The following is a 19,923-nucleotide window of genomic DNA, read 5'->3' on the forward strand; positions in this document are numbered from 1 at the left end:
CGATTCGGTAATTACCGATTCGGTAAATACCGATTCGGTAAATTCCGAAAATCCGATACCGATTTTTACCGAATCGGTAAAAAAATACCGATTTTTTCACTACATATTATTTACCGATTCTTGAATACCGATTCGGTAAAATTCGGTATTTAAGAATCGGTAAATGACATTTACCTACATCTGGCCCTGAGTCTGAAAAACCAATGACTTGTTATTTCTCACTATCTTTGAAGATTTGTGACACTGAAGATAACAGCTACCAGCTTTCAGTAACCAGATTAGGTTGTAGGATTAAAGCACCAAAAGACAAACTGAAGAGATGCAAATGTATGTGTATATATACACTGATCTGTAAAGAAAAACTGTACGTTTTTAATTCACAGAGGGGGAGATGTAGTCTTACAAAGTTTATGACGGAACCCTTTAAGTTCCTATCAGACTTCTTAGAGGTGTGTTGTAGGTGTTAGAGCAGAAGGCATTGAAAACGTAGTTTAGGATGTTGAGTTCGCAGTTACATGCAGAAGAATAAAGTAGTAATATTAAGCTCTATGTGTCGTGTAGTCATTGACGGGTGCTCACACTGGAGTGGACCTACACCAAGTAAGAAATACACAGTGAGGTAGAAAGAGGAAGAGAATGCCAGAGATACGTAAGGTTCCAGAGTGGAGTCAAGAGAGCAGTAGATGCAAAGAAGGAAATAGAAAGAGGGAGAAAGGTGAGAAATGGCAAGGGATGAGAAAGAGGGAGGTAATACAGCATGTAATACCTGAGGGTAAAAATTAAAGGTCAATAGAAATCCAGGTTGTGATGCTCAGAAGTAGGTAGATAACCAATCAGATGTGCTGGTAGACAGGGAGAGTTGCTGCTCTAGAGAAAGAGGCATGTGAGAGAGAGTCTTTCGACAGTCCTGATTACTTTGTAGGGGGAGAGGGGCTTGGAATGTAATGGCCTTGTGCAGTTACCTCTGAGCATATGTAAATATTCAATCAACTTGCCTTAGCTAAATGTTTGTAGTGTGAAAAGTTGACTCTCTAGAATCACCAGAATAGCTCACAAACCCACAGTACTTTCAGCATTGGCAAGATAGAACAATACAAAGTCCCAAAGATTTGAAGCAAAGCCCGCTCAACTTAATGAGACCCGGTTTCCATTGAAACTAATTGGGAAGGGAAGCCACGTCAAATACGGGGCAAGCAATTGCCCATGCAGGAATACTAACATGGTACATGTGTGCTTTAAATGAAAGCACATAACTCATTTGCTTTAACCCTTTGTAGATGTTTTTGGGTGCAAATCCAAAGTATAACACCGCTTTTTGCAATGAAATAAAATGAAGTAGCATTCATAAAGCGCATAGTTACCTGTAGGCATCCCAGCGCTAGGGCCGAACTGCAATAAACTGTAGCAATCAGTGTGGAAAAAGCCAGGTCTCAAGCTTCTTATGGAAAATGGAATGGTCTGATTCTTTATGCAGCTGCAAGTAATTGCAAAGTTTGGAGGCATTATCAGAAAAAAGCCGTCCGCCGCTTCTGGACCTCCCAATTCTGGGAACAGATGCTAAATGAAGGTCATTTGAGCGTAGCTGTCTGTGGGCTTTGTAGGGTCGGACAAAAGATGAAATGATTTCCAGTCCCTTACCTCTAAGCATCTTATGGGTGGTGCAGGAAACCCTTTCCTGGACAGGAAGCCAATGTAAGGATCTGAGGGCGAGTTTGGCTAATTGACGGCTAGGGGCACCCTCAAGAATCCATGCGGCACAATTTTGCATGGTTTGGAGATTTTTAAAGACCGCACCAGAAGCACCAAGATAAAGAGCATTACCATAGTCCAGGAGGGATAAAATAAGCGCCTGGACTACAGGCTTCCTTGCTAAAGGAGGAACTAAAGGCAGCACTTTGCGCAACAATTTTAGGATGCCAAAGCAGGCAGCAACCGACTTCCTGGCTGGAGTTTTAAGGTTAAGCTCAGAATCGAGCCAGAATCCCAGACTCTTTATTTTCAGTTTAGGGGCCGGCGGAGGACCCATACATGCTGGCCAGATGTAGACAACCTGTAGGGGGGAAGGATTACCGAGCAAAATAATCTTGTCAACGTTCAATTTAAGATGGGAATGGCACATCACTCTCATTACCTCCTCGAGGCAAGGGCCCGGGCAGGCTAGAGAGCCGCTTTTATGACTGAATGCCACCACCCATTGGGTATCATCGTCATACGTGATTATATGCACCCCAAATGGTGAAACAGTCTCTGCAGGGTCGGCCATATAGACATTAAAAAGAGTGGGGCTCAGGGATGACACCATAGGCACTACACAATACAGAGCTCTAGGACCCCCCAAAAACCTGGTAGGATCTATCCTCCAGGAAGGAACACAACCAATCCAGGGCTGTACCTGTTACACCCAACTCCTTAAGTCGATGAATTAAAATACAGTGATTCACATTATCAAATGCCGCACTGTGGTCTAACAGTATCACAGCTAAAGACCCATTGCATTCAGGATTCTTCTTGAGTCCTCTATGACAGCCAATAGAGCTGTTTCAGTCCCTTGCAAGGGGCGAAACCCGGGTTTGGATGGGTGTAGGAGTTTACCCACTTCCAGGTGCTTAGAGAGAGCAGTGTTGACAAACTTATCAGCAATTTTGCTGACCCAAGTTAAGAGCGATATGGGGCGATAGTTCGCAAGACAGTCATGTCTAGGCCGTACTTCTTCAACAAGGCCTTTGCCAACGCCTTCTTCCATGAGGAAGGGACCCTTCCAGAAGACAATGAGGAAATGCTCATATCTGTGAGGAATGGACCCACCGAGCCGGCTACAGATCTCAGAATTTTAGGGGGAACAGGATCTCGAGGGGATCCACTCTTAACCAGGGCAGAGATGGTAAGGAATGTTACTTTGTTCGGGGGAGGAAATGCTTCCAGTAGGTGAGTCTCCCTCCTGCCAGTAGTTACTTCAGAAAAGGAGTTTAGGTCAGGTTCTGTGAACAGAATTTGAATACATTGAATTTTGTTACTGAAGTGATCCGTAAGCTTGTTACAGCGTTCATCAGTTAGCTCAGGGACGTCAGGGGCAGCTATGCCTTGTGTGAGTTACTTATGTCAGGTTTCCCAGGATGAGTTGGCTGCACAAGAGATTTTTTTCCTATAATAGCAAGCTTGGGCTTTTTTAATTTCAGTTTTGCAAGCTTTGACAGTGTCTCTATATTCTTTTTTCCTAGAGGGGAAGAAATTGCTCTCAGCTTTTTTACAAATCTGTTTTAATTTACGTAACAAAGGAGTGTACTAGGTAGATTTATTGGGGCATTGTGCAATGGCACAAGGCTGTATCTTGCGCTTAGCAACTTTTTTTGCGTGAGCTTGCCTATGACTTCATCGGCAGGAAACTGTCTGAAAAATTGTTGCTGCACAGTTTTCTATATTTTTCTCAACTCAATGCAGTTTTTTTCACAAAGTGCTCAATTGCTTGAGGGAGAGTGAAAGTGGTCTTAAGTTTCAGAGGGCCATACAAGCAGTGGACTGGTGAGGAAAAGGATAAGCGTGAAAGCTCCTACATGCCACACATCAGCATTTATTTGACATGTACCCTTACATTTTAATAATGAATCTTAGTTATCCATGTGTTTCTTTTTATTGTTGCCATAAACTCCTCTTCGATGTAGTCACAAAATAAATACCTTTTACCCACATTGCCTATGTTGTTTCTTGTAGGTCGAGCTGGATCGAGCTATTTTGGACCATACTAATGCACACCACACCTGTTCTGTTATGTACAGGCTTTTCTGATTGGGAGCAAGCTGGAATCAAATTTTTGCTTACATAGGCTGAGCAGCTCTGTGAGATAATGCCTCTTTTTATGTGGTCAACCCCATTTTTGCTAAATGGTATTACTCGTTTTTTAACTCCTTACACTAGGGCACTTCTCTCCAGTCCCCAGTGTAAGTGCTTTGACCCCTAAACACAGCAAAATGTGATAATAACGTATAATGATACTTGTATAGAGCACTACTCACCCGCAAGGGTCTCAAGGCACTTGTACGAATACCGCTGTGGAACCCATCCTGGCTTTCCCTGTGAGGTGTCCACTCCTGGGCACCCTCAAGGTGGAGGCCAGGCATCCTTAGCGTTGTGGGGGCAGTTGTGGAAATTAAGCAAGCTATTGCCCAGAGTTGCAGAGTGGGACTTACATGATTGGAATAGGCACCGAGGCGAGAATTATCAGGCCCGTGGAATTTTGAGCCCAAGACTCGCCAAGGCGGGGAATTGAACCCTGGTCCCGGGCCAGACTTCTGCATCAGGGTCTGCCGCTCTAACCATTGAGCCACACTTCTCCACATAACCAATTGATATATCTTATGTTACAATAAGACTCTATTATATAGTGCAGGAAAATACACCAAAGGCATGAAAAAGTTAATAAACATCACCTGTGGACTGCAGCACTTATTCTGCAATCCCCAGAGTGACAAAGAAAACATGGCTTCAGCCTACCTGGGAAACCTGACTCCTGTAGCTATTAAACCTGCAAACAAAATAACATTTTTGACAAGAAAGCACTCTACTTTCAAATATAAAATAAGCCATTCCTAAGTAGGCCTTTTTGTCCCGCAGTATGTGAAAGCAGTACATGCAGGAATTTAATGTTGGTATGTACCTACAGTGCTGAGCCACCAAAAGCAATAGTTGAGGCAACTTAATAAATATGCTTACTTTGGCTTGTGGATGAGTTACATAGAAAATTAACCCCCAATATTAATATTTACAACAATTCAATTAATCGATGTAGTAGATTATTAATAAATATTAAGGGCTAGGACTTTTAAACTGTTACAATTTGTGACTTCTTGTACCTCCATTAGGTGAATTATCCAGCAGCTGAATCCTGTCAGTGCTTCCCCTTAATGAGGTATGAAAACAGCTTCCAGAGCATGAACAAAGGCTTAGGTCTTTTGAGAAAAAGACATGAGCATGAGGAATGAGTCCCAGGAAGGTTAGTTGGGGAGGGTACAGAAACTTCATTATCCTAAAAAGAAGCAGTTGTAGACCCATTCATAGTAGTGCAAAGGGAGACCTAAGGAAGAGAAAAACATTTTTAGTTTGGCCATCTGTCACCTACTTGATGCAAGGCTGTTGGGACTGGGAGCTGACCCAACAACCTGTTGGGTATAGCTGATGATGGAGGGACTGCTCATTTCCCTGAACATACCCTGGCTCACACACAAGCTCCATTTATGGAAAGAAAGAGTGTGACACTTTGGATTTGCCTCAGAATAGTTGGCTGATAGTCTAGTTTGCAATACGGAAAAAAGGATGTGCTGCAAGAGTGGGAAATATTGCCCTTGAGATTTTTTTTTGAATGGGTTAGGCAGTGTTCAGATATCATTTCTACCAACTGACTTGAGAATCCTAAAAAGCTGGAACCTCACTCATAGTTCATCAGGACACTTTCTGGCACTGCAGAAGAATAGTAGAGGACTGAATCTGCTGTTTGAGTCTTCTGTGTTGACCTGGAAGGCTGGACATGCTCCCACTTGTACAAGACTAAGACACTGAATCCAACTGACAGCTGCCGGGTCTCCTGTGTGGTTACATGGACACAACAAGTAGCAGTAGACCCATCTGATCAGCAGCGACTGTATCGGGACATGTCCCTTTACTGGAGTGAAGCCTGGCCTTCTACGGGCTGCCCTGAGTTACTCGGAAACTTAGAAGTTTCAAGAGGTATAATTACTTGAGGACAACCACAGGAAACGGTTGGCTGTGCAAATCTTGTAGAAGCAAGATGTGAATTCCAGTAGCCAAGTCCCTATGCCATCTTTAGACCTGCAACCACCGGAGATTTAACTTAAGATCTCCAACTAACCACAATACAGAGGGGCAAGGGGAAGTGGAGTTAACACAGGTTATTGTTCGAGGATCACTTCAAGGTAATGTCTTGGCTTCTTAACTGAAATGATTTTGTCAGTGTATCAAGTATGCCTTATATCTAAAAATTAGGTATAACACATTTTAGACTCTCACAGTAAAATGCATGAATTTCTTATACTGACTGTGGGACAGATAACATGTGTTCCTTCTCTAAACCTCTTAATGTTCCCACTGGTTCCCTAATGATGGATATACAGCCACAGATGTGCAGACCTAGAAAACAAAATAATATTAAATACTAACTAGTACACATAACATTCTAAATCAATAACACTCCATAATGCCCAATAATACCTATGTGTGTAAAAATTGAAGGACACATAGGAAGCTGTAAAAATCCGGAATTACATCATTCCAATAAAGTCTCTTCTGGCAAGCAAAAAAACAAAATTACCTAAAAACACGTCTAACGTGTTGCTCTTAAAAGTAACAGCCCTTAAGGCACCATGTATTAAAAGCAGTGTTCTTTTTTCTTCTTTTACTGATGTTAAAGTCACTTTTTATATACAGTCCTCCAATGCAGAATCCCGAAGGTGAAAATTCCAAAAAGAAAAACAAGTTGTAGAATCCAACTGCAGGACGGTGAGTTATATCCAGCATTAAATATTTCCATTCAACTTGCCACCTTAGAATAACAGTCAGCTGTCGGTAGGGCCAGGTTTGGAAGCCATCAGTGGCGTGTGTGAGCTTGCTGCCCCATGCAAGCCCATCTTTTATCCTGTAAATTCCAGTGCCTGGCAGGCCGGCTGCAGAATGCAGGGCGTGTCTCCAATCAAGCGAGTACATAAGAGGTGTGTGGCGCTGCAAGAGCCCGGGGGAGACCGGAAGGCCCGGTATTGATGAGCTGAGCAGCGGGCCTACGCTTCCGAGTTGGTAGCCTCAGACTGCTGACCTGCTGAACCCGGGCGCCTTTGAGGCTTTGCATTAGGTATTCCTTAATGTTCCTAGCCCGGCTCCAAATACTGTTGGAGGGGAAGGCGCATTTCTGTGATGATGCCAAAGCAGGGTGGGGATGGCTCGAAGCTTACAAATCTGGGGAGCCAACGCCGAGGACAGAACCTGCCACTGTGCTTCAATCTCTGAATCTAAGGAAAAGGTCCCTAAAAAAGGCCCAATTGGGGCCAATCGAAAAAACCAAGTCCATCATGAACTGGGAAGAAAAGGGCTGCAGCCCAAATTATGAAAGACAAAGAGACCATCACAGAGGCCGGCTCCCTTTCGCTAAAAGGGACTGAAGTCTCATACTCCTCACGAGCTGACAGTGCCTTCCTACTAAAACTTACTACGAGGACAGCAGGTGACCTTCTTTGACATGTAGACAAAACCCAAGCGGTGTCGGTCCACCCGTGATGGGCCACACCCTGTTGTGAATCTGTGGAAACTGGCTGGACATTATTGATGACTCGGCCATTGCGGGCAGAGTGGAACATTGCTTCTTTTGGTCCCCCGGGGCCTTAACCCCCTTGAGGGGGAGGGGGTGGGGGGCATTCCTATGGTTGTTTCAGGTCCTCTACCGAGAATGATGGTTTACCTAAAGTTTTGGTGGCTGGCCATTGCAAGACTGCTCTGGGATTGGAGAGTTTATGATTGTGGGTGTTTCTTTTCTGGTTTGGTTTGTTTTGGTTGTCGGGGTATTTATCGATCTTCTACCTGGGGGCCGGGCATGCGTGAGTGTGGAGGGGGGCAGGGTTTTGAGGGACATTTTCTCCCATGGCATCCACACATTACACATTTAAGTTTTTGGCATGGAATATCAGGGTAAAGGCTCAGCTATTAAGAGGCACAATGTGCACAGATACCTTAGACGGAGGGGGCAGACATTTGAGACCTCTTTTCCAGCATATGTTCTGGCGCGTTAATTTGGGTAAGGGCTGGAGTCCCTATTGAACCAGTACATACTCTGATAGATAAGGAGGGTAGATATGTTTTGCTAACCAGGAGACTGCTTGACCGGAATATTACACTTGGTAGCGTCCATGCCCCCATCCAGGACCAGGTGTCCTTCCTCCATGATCTCTCAGCCCACTTGGCTGACTTCACAATGTTAGACATGATACTCAGGGGTGACTTTAATTTTGTTGCAGATGTCACCTTGGATTGTTCACATCCCCCGCTACCCAGAGCCCAGGCCCACCGCACTGCAGTGGTATTTCAGGATTGGATGAGGCACTGGGGGATGGAGAACATCTGGAGGACACAGCACATGGAGGGTAGGAACTATTCCTTTTACTCGCACATACACTACTTACATATGAGGCTGGATGCCTTTTTATGCTCCCCTGGCCATAGTGGGTGTAGTATCACCCACACTGAGTATCTGGGATGCACCTTTTCAGACCTTAGTCCGATGTTGTAGGTCTTTCACTCATTAGGGAGATGCCCTTTGATTCCCTTACAGTGACTCAATCTCCTAATGCTGGAAGACACCTGTTTCAAGGAAACCCAGGACACCTTTAATGATACTAAATTCTCTAAAAATGCAGAAATGACGTCCACTGCACTAGTGGAGTGAAAGGGTTCAAGGTGGTGGTACGGGGGCATTGCCTGGGACAGTCAATAGGGGTGCAGAGGGAACTACATCTGGAGCTGGGGCACCTAGAGGACCGACTACACAGGTTAGATAACGCGCATTGATCGGGATCCACTGATTTAGAAAACTTGCCGGAATATGAGCACTGTAGCACTTGAATGGCTAAGATGCTTCTTTGGTGCAAGAAAAGGAGGGGAGCCTGGCCCGTTTATTGGCATGGCTGTTTAGACCAGAGATCCGAGAGTCCCCGGTCACCCATGTCCGGTCTGAGACTGGTGAGTCTGACTATGATCCAGAAGCGATTAATTCTTTATTTTGTGTTTATTATGAAGCCCTGTATACTGCACCACCTCCGGGTACTCTGGTAGAACACAGAGATTTTGTAAGAATATTACAGCTCCTGGTACTGGACCGGTAGGGTCTTTGAGGCCCAGTGAGGGGACAAGAGATTCGCAAGGCCAATAAAAACATGGCCACGGGAAAAACACTGGGCCTGGATGGTCTCCTTGCAGAATTCTACTCCACGTTTGCTTCGAGATTAGCACCCTGACTGGTGACTTTGTATGCAGAGTCTTTGAGACTTGGAAAGCTCCCTGAGTCGACACCGGACTCACTCATGATTCTACTTCTTAAGACAATGGTTTCAGGCTCCCACGTTGGAGTCTTCCGACCACTTTCCTTGCTCTACATGGATTTTAAGACAATTAGCAAGATTCTAGCTCCCCGCTTGCTTCCATATATATGCCTACTCTAATTAATTTCTACCAGACCAGAGACACAATTGGTTGGGATTACTTGTTTGAGACCATGGAACGTATGGGTCTTGGAGATGGTTGGGTGAAATGGGTGAAGTACTTTATGAATGAACATTCCACAGCACGGGTTAAGACAGGTAAAATGATATCACACAGTATGAGATCTCTCGTTGAAGGAAGCGACACACCTGAGGCCACCCGGGTCACTAATGATCCTCTCTCAGCCTTCTGTACCAAATGAAGAGTCGGTCAGACTACAGAGAATACAAACCAATAACTGTTTATTCAGATGCACTCAGAGTGGATGGTCTCATTGCAGAATTCTACTCCACGTTTGCTTCGAGATTAGCACCCTGACTGGTGACTTTGTTTGCAGAGTCATTGAGATTTGGACAGCTCCCTGAGTCGACACAGGACTCACTCATGATTCTACTTCTTAAGACAATGGTTTCAGGATCCCACGTTGGAGTCTTCCGACCACTTTCCTTGCTCAACATGGATTTTAAGACAATTGGCAAGATTCTAGCTCCCCGCTTGCTTCCATATATATGCCTACTCTAAATAATTTCTACCAGACCAGAGACATTTTTAGGCATTGGCAAAGTGGACTCTGGCCAGGGTGCCCTCTGATAGAGCCACTTAAGTTCTGCAACACATCTTGCCCTGATGACCTTGAATAATTCTTAAACAGATTGTATGAGATACCTGTTTACTTCCATTCACTTGTAATGTGGGTTATGTGTGAGAGGCTTCTACAGTAGAGAAATGTGTTTGTGTTTCAAGCAACACCTATTAATAAAGTTTCTTTTAGATCACAACAGGACCTCACAAATGTGAAATGGAAAAAGTAGCAAAGAGTATTTGCAGTAATATTAGTGAGTTGCAGTATTATATTATTGAAAACATTACTATCTCTGAATATTAGATGTAAACACATTTAGAATTTGGAAAATTGTGCCCTTGCACTATCCGTGATCCGGCAAAAGAGGGCATGAAAATGCTGAAACTGGTTCATAATTTTAAAGCAGTTCCGAACAAGGGCCCCCAAAATATGTTTGTGCATTATCAGTGATCCGGCAAAAGAGGGCATGAAAATGATGAAACTGGATCATAATTTCAAAGCAGTTCCAAACAGGGGCCCCCAAAATATGTTTGGACCAGGTGTGGAAAATGACTAAAATCGGTATACATAAGCGGCGTTCATTTATGTTCACCACAGCCACTGTTGAAAGTAGAGCGACAACCATGAAAACAGTAGCCACGCCATCTTGTCCCTTTTAGGCCCCATCGCGAAAGTAGGTGGCAGCCATTTTTGTGTCACGACCTCTCTGCCCACTGCCAATAGCCTGCGCGCCTCTCCCCCTCACACCCCAGCCTCGCAAGCATTCCCCCGCGCCCCGACAGCCCTCGGTTTCTCCTGCTTGGACCATCAGCGCATCTCTAGCGCGACCCTGTCTCCGAGCCACATCCCGTGCTGAACCCCCTCGCTCTTTCATCTCATTCAAAGAACAGGCCCCTTTTTGATTACCTCTTCCTCCCTGCCCGATTGTCCAGCCCATCCCAGGCCATCACCTAGCCCGGCAGATGCAGTTTATTGCCCCCTACAGTAGGACCCCCGCCTCACATCAAAGGAGCGGTGGTTAATCAATACCCTCACACCTCCAGATCCGACCGATCGCCCACTTTCCCGTTCCCAGCAGAATGTCCAGCTGCGCGACAACCACCACTTGCTGAGGTTGAGGTGGGAACTCTACTGTAAATATGTGTGGGAACGGGGGTGAAGCGGGGATTCCGAGGATGTCTTTCCGTACATCAAGTATTGACAAGAATGTGTTTCAAGTAATAAAGCAATAAACCTGTGTATAAGAGGCCAGGCCTCAAGGATGCATTTAGAGCACCTCGAGAAGATACCCTGTTGTCTGATTTGACGTGTTCTGCTCCGTCGGAATAAACTCCTGTTTCCTGCCTTCTGTCTCCAGAGCCTGCCTCTTTGTTTGGTAATCTCGAATGGTATGAGAGGCGGCTAACGCCGGGCAAATACTGAAGGGTTCTTGGTCGAATTCGGCCCTACCATTCTACAATTGGCGTCCCAAACGTGGGGCCCATCAGCGACGCGTGGATCCAGTGAGAGAGGTCCCAACGGCAGAGTGAATGACTGCAACGATCGGGAAGTGCACCTGCCCGATAGACCCTCGTCTGGCAGCCGATCATCCGAACTTCACCGGTTCCGAGCAGACCTCTCTCGAGTGATCTACGGTCCTGACTGGGAACCATCAGGAGTGCCACAGCAATTACGGAGAATAGAGGACGATCAGGCGCTGGAAGTGGAAGACGAGAAACTGTCCATGCGGTCCGGGTAAGGTCGTGTAAACACGACGAATTGCGAATTGATTGTTTGATTGTTTGAAAATACTAGTATTACTCATTTGATTCTTTCTGAGAGATTCTCTATTTGCAAACAAGCACAGAGTCGCCATACTCTGTTTAGTCTTTGCAGATAGTGAAGGGTAGGTAACGCAGGCCTTTGCCCTCTTTGTAATCCGTCGTGCCTACTTCCCTCTCCATTTGATTGATTGTTATCCAAGCATTTACTGTTTTGAAATTGGTTCTCTTTGGATCATTCTCTATTTACAAAAAAGCACAGAGTCGCAATACTCTGTTTAGTCCTTGTGAATAGTGAAGGATAGGTAGCGCAGGCTTTTGCCCCCGTTGTAATCCGTCGTGCCTATTTTTATCCCTCATTTGATTGATTGTTTGACCGAACATTGATCGTTCGGAATTGGTTCTGTTTGGGTTATTCTCTATTCACAAATAGGCACAGGGTCGCAATACTCTGTTTATGCTTTGCGGATAGTGAAGGATAGGTAGTGCAGACTTTTGTCCCCTTTGTAACCCGTCATGCCTATCTTTGCCCCGTTTGTTGGTAGTTGGTTCAGCCCGGACCGTTTATTAGAGGTAGATCATCCGGCTCCACCGGAAGACGCCCCTAATAAAAAGGACATAAATATATATTAAAAAAAATTGCGGGTTAGCCGCTGTATCGTGCTAGCAAACAAAAACATAAAAATCGTTAGGAAAAACAAAAGGAATCGAGCAAAATCAGTAGGCCACTGATGAGATCTCTTTTCTGACCTCGCTAAAATAGAAACATTAGGAACAACCCCTCATGAGAAATATGAAACTAGTGAGAAGAATCGAGCTCGACGCAAGACAACCCGGCTCCACCGCCCACCCCGCCCAAATAACGACAAACAATATGCAAATATTATAAATATATACAACACCCCAGCAAAGTAACTATTTAAAACTTTTTATTAAACAACTATTTAAAACTTTTTATTAAACAACTATTAACATGGCAGTGGCTGCAACAACAAGCCAAAATGCATTCACCGTCTGCTTAACGCTGTTCCTGTCCCGCCTTCAATGTTGTGCTACTTTGAGCTACTTTTTAGTAGGCTTTGGGCTATAAAAAGTCTACAAAAGCCATCAGCCGACGAGGTAGCGTCGGTAGCGGCCTGTTGAGCGAATGTGCCGGAGGCTACCCAACGCGCCAAGGCCTTGCTGGCAGCCATCGGCCGAAGAGGTCGTTGGGTGGAAGGCCCGGAAGCACCACGGCCACGATGTTGTTGCACTGGCCTTCCCATTCGTCCACCCTGAGGCGGCATCCAGCGAGCCACGGGTGGGGGGGTGAATGCCTTGCTGATGCCCCCCCCTCTTATTGCCTGGTCTGACCATCGCACATACCTGTGCCAGGAGACGGCGTGGGGTGCACGGGAGGGAGAGGCGGCGCGAACGAGCCTCCCCCACCTCCCCAGGTGGAGGTGCCTCAGCTGCACCCCAGCGCTTCACTCGGCCAGCTGAGTTGCGCCCGCTCTTGAGGCACAGTGCCCCGCTCGGCCAGCTGAGTTGCGCTCGCTCTTGCGGCACAGTGCCTCACTCGGCCGGTTGAGTTTTGCCTGCTCTTGCGGCTACAGCGTCTCATCCACTATCCGGCTGAATTGCACCCGCTCTTGCGATACAGCGACAGGCGGCTGCAACGGAGCTCACGAAATGGCGGTCAGCTCCACAGACTTGGGCCTGGCCTGCAAGGATGGCTCTGGGCAACCTTGGAACTCGGATGCTTGCCTGCTCGGGCATGAGCCCCACTCTTGAAGACGTCCTCTCAGTTTTAAAATTCTACGAAAGTCACTGGCCCTCGACTCCCGCAGGCTTCCGGTGGGGGCCACCGTCACTGTTGCTCGACTATCCCCCATGGATATGCCACTGCCTCTGGCGACCGCCACTTTATCCACATCTGGTATCGAAGGAAAGACTGATTCAACGTATCTGTGGAGGGATACACCTGCTGTCCCGCTCTCCGGAGTGGCCACGACGTTGCCGCGAGAGGATGGTGCTCTCATGATGACGTCAGCTTTTGTCTGAATTACCAAGAAACACCCGATCAGCTCCGGTGGGACCTCAGCGTGACCCGGTAGGGAAGATTTTTGCCTTCCTCCCCTTTGAGTCACGGTTCATGCAGCCTGTTCTTTCTGTTGGCGCTAACGAACTTCTTGAACTGCCGAAAGGGATTCTGGTCCGGCCGCTAGTTGTCGGAAGCATTTGGACTATACTCTGGACCCACCCGGCCATGCCCCAAAATGGCGCCAGTATAAGCGAGGCTTGCAACTCCTTATGACGTTTTTAGTTACATAGCCTTGATATTATGGGATATGTATACGGTCCTTGAGCACGTGGCGGGCGGGGAAGGGTACTGACTGGGCATGCGGACAACCCTACTGATATTGGTTCTTATTCACTATTGATTATTGTATTTTTTAAGTTATGCTACTCATGATGCTCGCCCATGGTATGCCTATAAACGATTTTATTGTAACTGATCTTGTTTTACTTTCAATTATAAAATCAACCTTCATTAATCCTTCAACCATTTGTCTCGTTTAAGTTTTTCCAATTACAATGGCTCGCTCATTACGTACTCCTATACTACAAGTGTAATCTCTCCTTACCTCATACATTTCCCGTCTGCCCCGTGGCCGGCCTGTATGGTTGCAGGCCCGTATTTTTATGCTGACATCTTTATCAATCAAGGTTTTAAAAGAAAAAATATATATATTAAAATATGTAGAACTAGCCTCATATCAGTCACTTAGATTGGTAGGTTCTCAGATAAAGGCTACTATTTTCAAAATAAATAAAGGACATGTAAAATGAAGCAATTTGGGTTATGAAAAATTAGATGGTACATACGAACAATGCGAAAAGAATAGTCAAGATCTGTCGCATTTTTGCATTCCTGCAGCATAAGCAATAGGTAAAAGATTCGGATATTTAGATATATCTATGAATAAGGACAATAGACCAGTTCCTCTGGGCTGCAATGCCGAGATGCAAGGTACTGCTTCCCAAAGAAGATAAGTTAGGCACGTGGTAGGTAAAAACATTTTCGTGTTTTTGCGCGCTGATGTGCTTTGTACGCTGTCACCCCCCCTTCTCTTTCTCTGCAGGTTAATATCGGAATTTCAGCTGGAGTATGGAGAAGACCCAGAATGCACCGTGTTACACGCAGAAAGAAGAAGAATTGTATGGTATGAATGCGCGCGTGGGCCCCGATTTGTGTTGTATGAATGCTCATGTGTGGCGCACGTCTGGGTTGACGGACGAATGTTTTTTTTTTTGTATGACTGAGGTATGGATCGAGCGGTTAATGGAATAAGAAAAACAAGCCCGAACATGATACCTGCATGTGAAGGACGAGAAAGAATATAGCACTTACCCTACCTAGGAACGACTCTCTCCCTCTCTGGAGCTAGTGAATGGGAGAGTGGCCTACGCCAGAAACTTGAAGGGTTATTGTAGTACCTCGGACCCCAACCGATATCCCAAATGAACGCCCTAAATGACGCGCACCAGTGAGTCAACTTAATGTGCAGACTAGATGAGAAAAGTTAAGGATACCCCGGGTTGGGATTCATCTAAAATCCCCCCTCAGCCCAGAAATTAGGGATATTGTCATGTTTTAGATTCACCCCCTCTTCTTCCATCCTCATAGAAAAGTCAGAATTGCACCATCGCACATCCGACAGACACCCCTCCTTTACTTCAACTCGGATCGTCATTTGTTAGATGTTGGAAGGCCCCACCGTGAGTATAAGCACGACTGGACCAGTGTCCGACCAATTAAAAGGAGTAAGTATTTATTGAAGCGAGGTTACCAACAGAAATTGTCTGCTATTAGGAAGGAAGGAGAACGAAGAGCTCGACCCCCAAATGAATTAAATGGAGTACTGAAAATATGCAACACGCATGAAAAGGCTCTTTCGCCAAAAATAGCCCTCTGTTTTATCTTAAGTTTTCGTACTTGATGTATGTACTGTCGCACCCTATCTGGTATTTGTGTATACGTAAACTATGAATTTATGTTTTCCCTCAGCTTGTGTTTTTTTACGTGAAACTGACCCGTACTGATCTATATGTGTGTGCACTGAATAGCCTATTATTGTACACGTTTCTCTCTCTCTCTCTCCCTCTTTTTATGTTGTACGTGTACTAATAGCCTATTTGGTACGCACGACGCTCTCTCCCTCTGAGGGCTCCCTCGCTCCCTTTTGAATAAATGACGACACTGTACCTCGCCGGTACGGGAATAATTGGCTCTTAGACACGACAGTGTTTGAACAAATTGACAGAAACAAAACGATCGTATTTTTGCCATATTACTGCCTCTCCTTTCTGTAAAATGATGAAACTTAATTGGCTGAGAAAGAAAGGACAGGTGAGACGACTGATGTCCCCTAATCTGACCCTTAAAAAGGGAACTATATGTCAGTGGCTTTTGTCTTAAGTACTTTGGTAACACCACCCTCATCGTTCGGATTACCACCGCCCATTGTACAAAAATAGAATGTCCGATACGTCCCCGTTCCTCCAGAATGGTCCCAGTTCTGTACCAGCCGTCCCAGAAAATCTTAAAGACTGTAGCTATAGTCCCATGATAACAGCATTTCACATTTTTTTATAAATTAACAGACCTTGAAGAAACATATAGCTCAACAGGATTTGTTTTAGACAAACGCGAGTCTCTACTGAAGGAGCCGGTTTGAATTCGATAAACTATGTAATTTTAGACATCAGACTTCTTGCCACCTTCGCAAATATAACAAGAGTAAAACGCCAGACAGACGTGTTGTTTGAAAATAAAAAAATGCTTGCCAACCTGCACTACAGCAATGATGCATGAGTTAACAACATACACCGATGTAAGGATTACTAAGCATCCACCCTATCGTGACCAATGAACGTTTCCCCAACTACTTGGGGTTGGGAGAGAAATTAAAGTGTGTAAACGTCTTCCCCTGCCAATTCTCTAAAAAATTGTTTTTTATACTCATTCAAGGATAACGTGCAGTCGTCAGGAGGAGAGAGGCCGGATGTGACGCACAGCCTGGCTGCAGATCGGGGAATATCTATGACCTCGACCTAGGTGGAGCCGCAGAGCAAAGAGTTGCGGGACAAGGCACCGTTCTCAGCGTGGAAAGTGAAGGAAAGAAGGGCCACCCAGAAGCCCCTGCACGTTGATGAGCTCGTGCCGAAAGTCCCAGCCCATTGTGCCCGATTGGTGGGCCCACTTGCTTGAAATTTCTACCCTCCTTGGTCCGTTTCAGATCTGATCCCACTCCACCCTCTCTTCCCTCAGCCTCCCAAAGCACGCCCCCATCACCCCCCTTTTTTCGTATGGAATTTTTTGAACTTGACTCCGAGACGAAAGACAGCACAAAAGATAGAATAGGGTTTGTCATGAAGGAAGAACGGAATGCGGGTACCCCGCCTAAGGTACCTATGATAGGTTAGTTAAGGAACTGGACAAACACAGGACTGTGGTCCGAGAGCAAAGAATGGCCACACCCTGCAACGCGAGATCTGAAGTAGAGCTGGACGCATAGCTCCACCGCCGGTGCTGAACAGTGCCAACGAAAGAAGAAAAGCAATGAGAGCCTACCAGTGATGGCTCGCTGTAAAAAGACACTGGACAGACGAACCCTTTTTGAACATTGCCACCCCTTGACTGTCCCTTGTATTAAGTTGAATTCCTCTCCCAACCACTTGTATTGATTATCACCCAATCGAGCTTTCGAAACCTTACATCGGTCACTTTCAACTGTACATGGATAACTAAGAAAGCGTTAACTCTGTATCATGACTTAATGTCCCTTATTTGGCCAGAACATTTTTGTATGACATCATGTTTGTATTCGAACGAATTTTGTACGTCGTCTAAATAATATCCCCGTCTCCAAGGTCTAACATACGACACAGCTAATGTAATTTTGTATGCACTGCCTCCTCGCCTATCGCATCGACTACATGTGGTTATGTACGATTCTGTTAACATTGATAGCAGGATTATTTCCATCTGCCCGTAATGCATATGGGCTACCAAAGACCTCGATAGACAGCCCAGCCACATGCTTCCCTTATTAGTATAACTAGATGTCAGCTTGTACGTCCTTACCTCAGACATAAACAGAAATGAACTAACTCATGATAAAAACTGGGGACTGTGGAAAATGACTAAAATCGGTATACATAAGCGGCGTTCATTTATGTTCACCACAGCCACTGTTGAAAGTAGAGCGACAACCATGAAAACAGTAGCCACGCCATCTTGTCCCTTTTAGGCCCCATCGCGAAAGTAGGTGGCAGCCATTTTTGTGTCACGACCTCTCTGCCCACTGCCAATAGCCTGCGCGCCTCTCCCCCTCACACCCCAGCCTCCCAAGCATTCCCCCACGCCCCGACAGCCCCCGGTTTCTCCTGCTTGGACCATAAGCGCACCTCTAGCGCGACCCTGTCTCCGAGCCACATCCCGTGCTGAACCCCCTCGCTCTTTCATCTCATTCAAAGAACAGGCCCCTTTTTGATAACCTCTTCCTCCCTGCCCGAATGTCCAGCCCGATCCCAGGCCATCACCTAGCCCGGCAGATGCAGTTTATTGCCCCCTACAGTAGGACCCCCGCCTCACATCAAAGGAGCGGTGGTTAATCAATACCCTCACACCTCCAGATCCGACCGATCGCCCACTTTCCCGTTCCCAGCAGAATGTCCAGCTGCGCGACAACCACCACATGCTGAGGTTGAGGTGGGAACTCTACTGTAAATATGTGTGGGAACGGGGGTGAAGCGGGGATTCCGAGGATGTCTTTCCGTACATCAAGTATTGACAAGAATGTGTTTCATGTAATAAAGCAATAAACCTGTGTATAAGAGGCCAGGCCTCAAGGATGCGTTTAGAGCACCTCGAGAAGAAACCCTGTTGTCTGATTTGACGTGTTCTGCTCCGTCGGAATAAACTCCTGTTTCCTGCCTTCTGTCTCCAGCGCCTGCCTCTTTCTTTGGTAATCTCGAATGGTATGAGAGGCGGCTAACGCCGGGCAAATACTGAAGGGTTCTTGGTCGAATTCGGCCCTACCATTCTACACAGGGCACCTAAAACCCTTAAGATGTTCCTGTACAAGACCGTGTTTATTCTGTCCAGAAATACCTTATTTAATTTGCGCAGATTGTATTTGGTGTTGTACCACCCTAGAGTGTGACTCCTCCAACAGGCGGCCCTCCTTTCTATAGATCTAGTAATGGTTTTCGACACAATTGGTTGGGATTACTTGTTTGAGACCATGGAACGTATGGGTCTTGGAGATGGTTGGGTGAAATGGGTGAAGTACTTTATGAATGAACACCCCACAGCATGGGTTAAGACAGGTAAAATGATATCACACAGTATGAGATCTCTCGGTGAAGGAAGCGACACACCTGAGGCCACCCGGGTCACTAATGATCCTCTCTCAGCCTTCTGTACCAAACAAAGGGTCGGTCAGACTACAGAGAATACAAACCAATAACTGTTTATTCAGATGCACTCAGAGTGGAGCCTCATCTGTACAGCCACAAGGTGTGCTACCAAGGGAACTGAAATCAACAAGCATAGAGATACTTTATGTATGTTTCATAGCCAGGCAAAAGCACACCCACCGTAGAATTTTCCAAGTAGATGCAGGTGGGTAGTGAAATACAAAAAAAAGGTTTCAGTGCTCGTATCTTACACAAACTTGCATAGTCCAAGGTCTTCCATCCTGGGCCCGCCACCAGACAAGCGGGAGAGGTTTCTATCTAGTGAGAAATGTATGCACTGACATGAACAGTGTACTCGTTACTGAAACAAAACCTAATGTTGCAAAAACGTAACTCAGGAGAAGGCATTTGGGTATCCATATCTTCCACTTTCTTGAAGTCTTGAGAGAGGGTAATCTGAGCAGGGCTCTTGGGTAATTTTTTGGGGTGAAGTTTTATATAGCGCTAACTATACACGAAGGTATCAGAGCGCTTTACATGAGCACCAACTGTGGTAGGACCTTACCCGTCATTACTGCAGACTACGGCCTTGCAGTGTTGGAAACGCTGAATGACTAAAGCGGCAAGGATTCCTCGGTATGCCCTGGCACTACCCAGGTTGGGTTTACTACATGGCGACCCACAATCGATATTTACAGCCAAACAATTGACAGCTTGGACAGAAGAGGGGCTGGAGACGGTTGAAGACTGCTAGCAGCAGGACATTTTTTGCTCCTTTGAAAATCTGGCCGAAAGCTTTGGGCTTCCGTCTGGTCAGTTGCTGCAGTACGAGGTCTTGGTCCGCATGTTTTGGGAGTTGTGGGG

Source organism: Lissotriton helveticus, chromosome 3_2, assembly GCF_964261635.1.
Source record: "Lissotriton helveticus chromosome 3_2, aLisHel1.1, whole genome shotgun sequence".
NCBI lineage: Eukaryota > Metazoa > Chordata > Amphibia > Caudata > Salamandridae > Lissotriton > Lissotriton helveticus.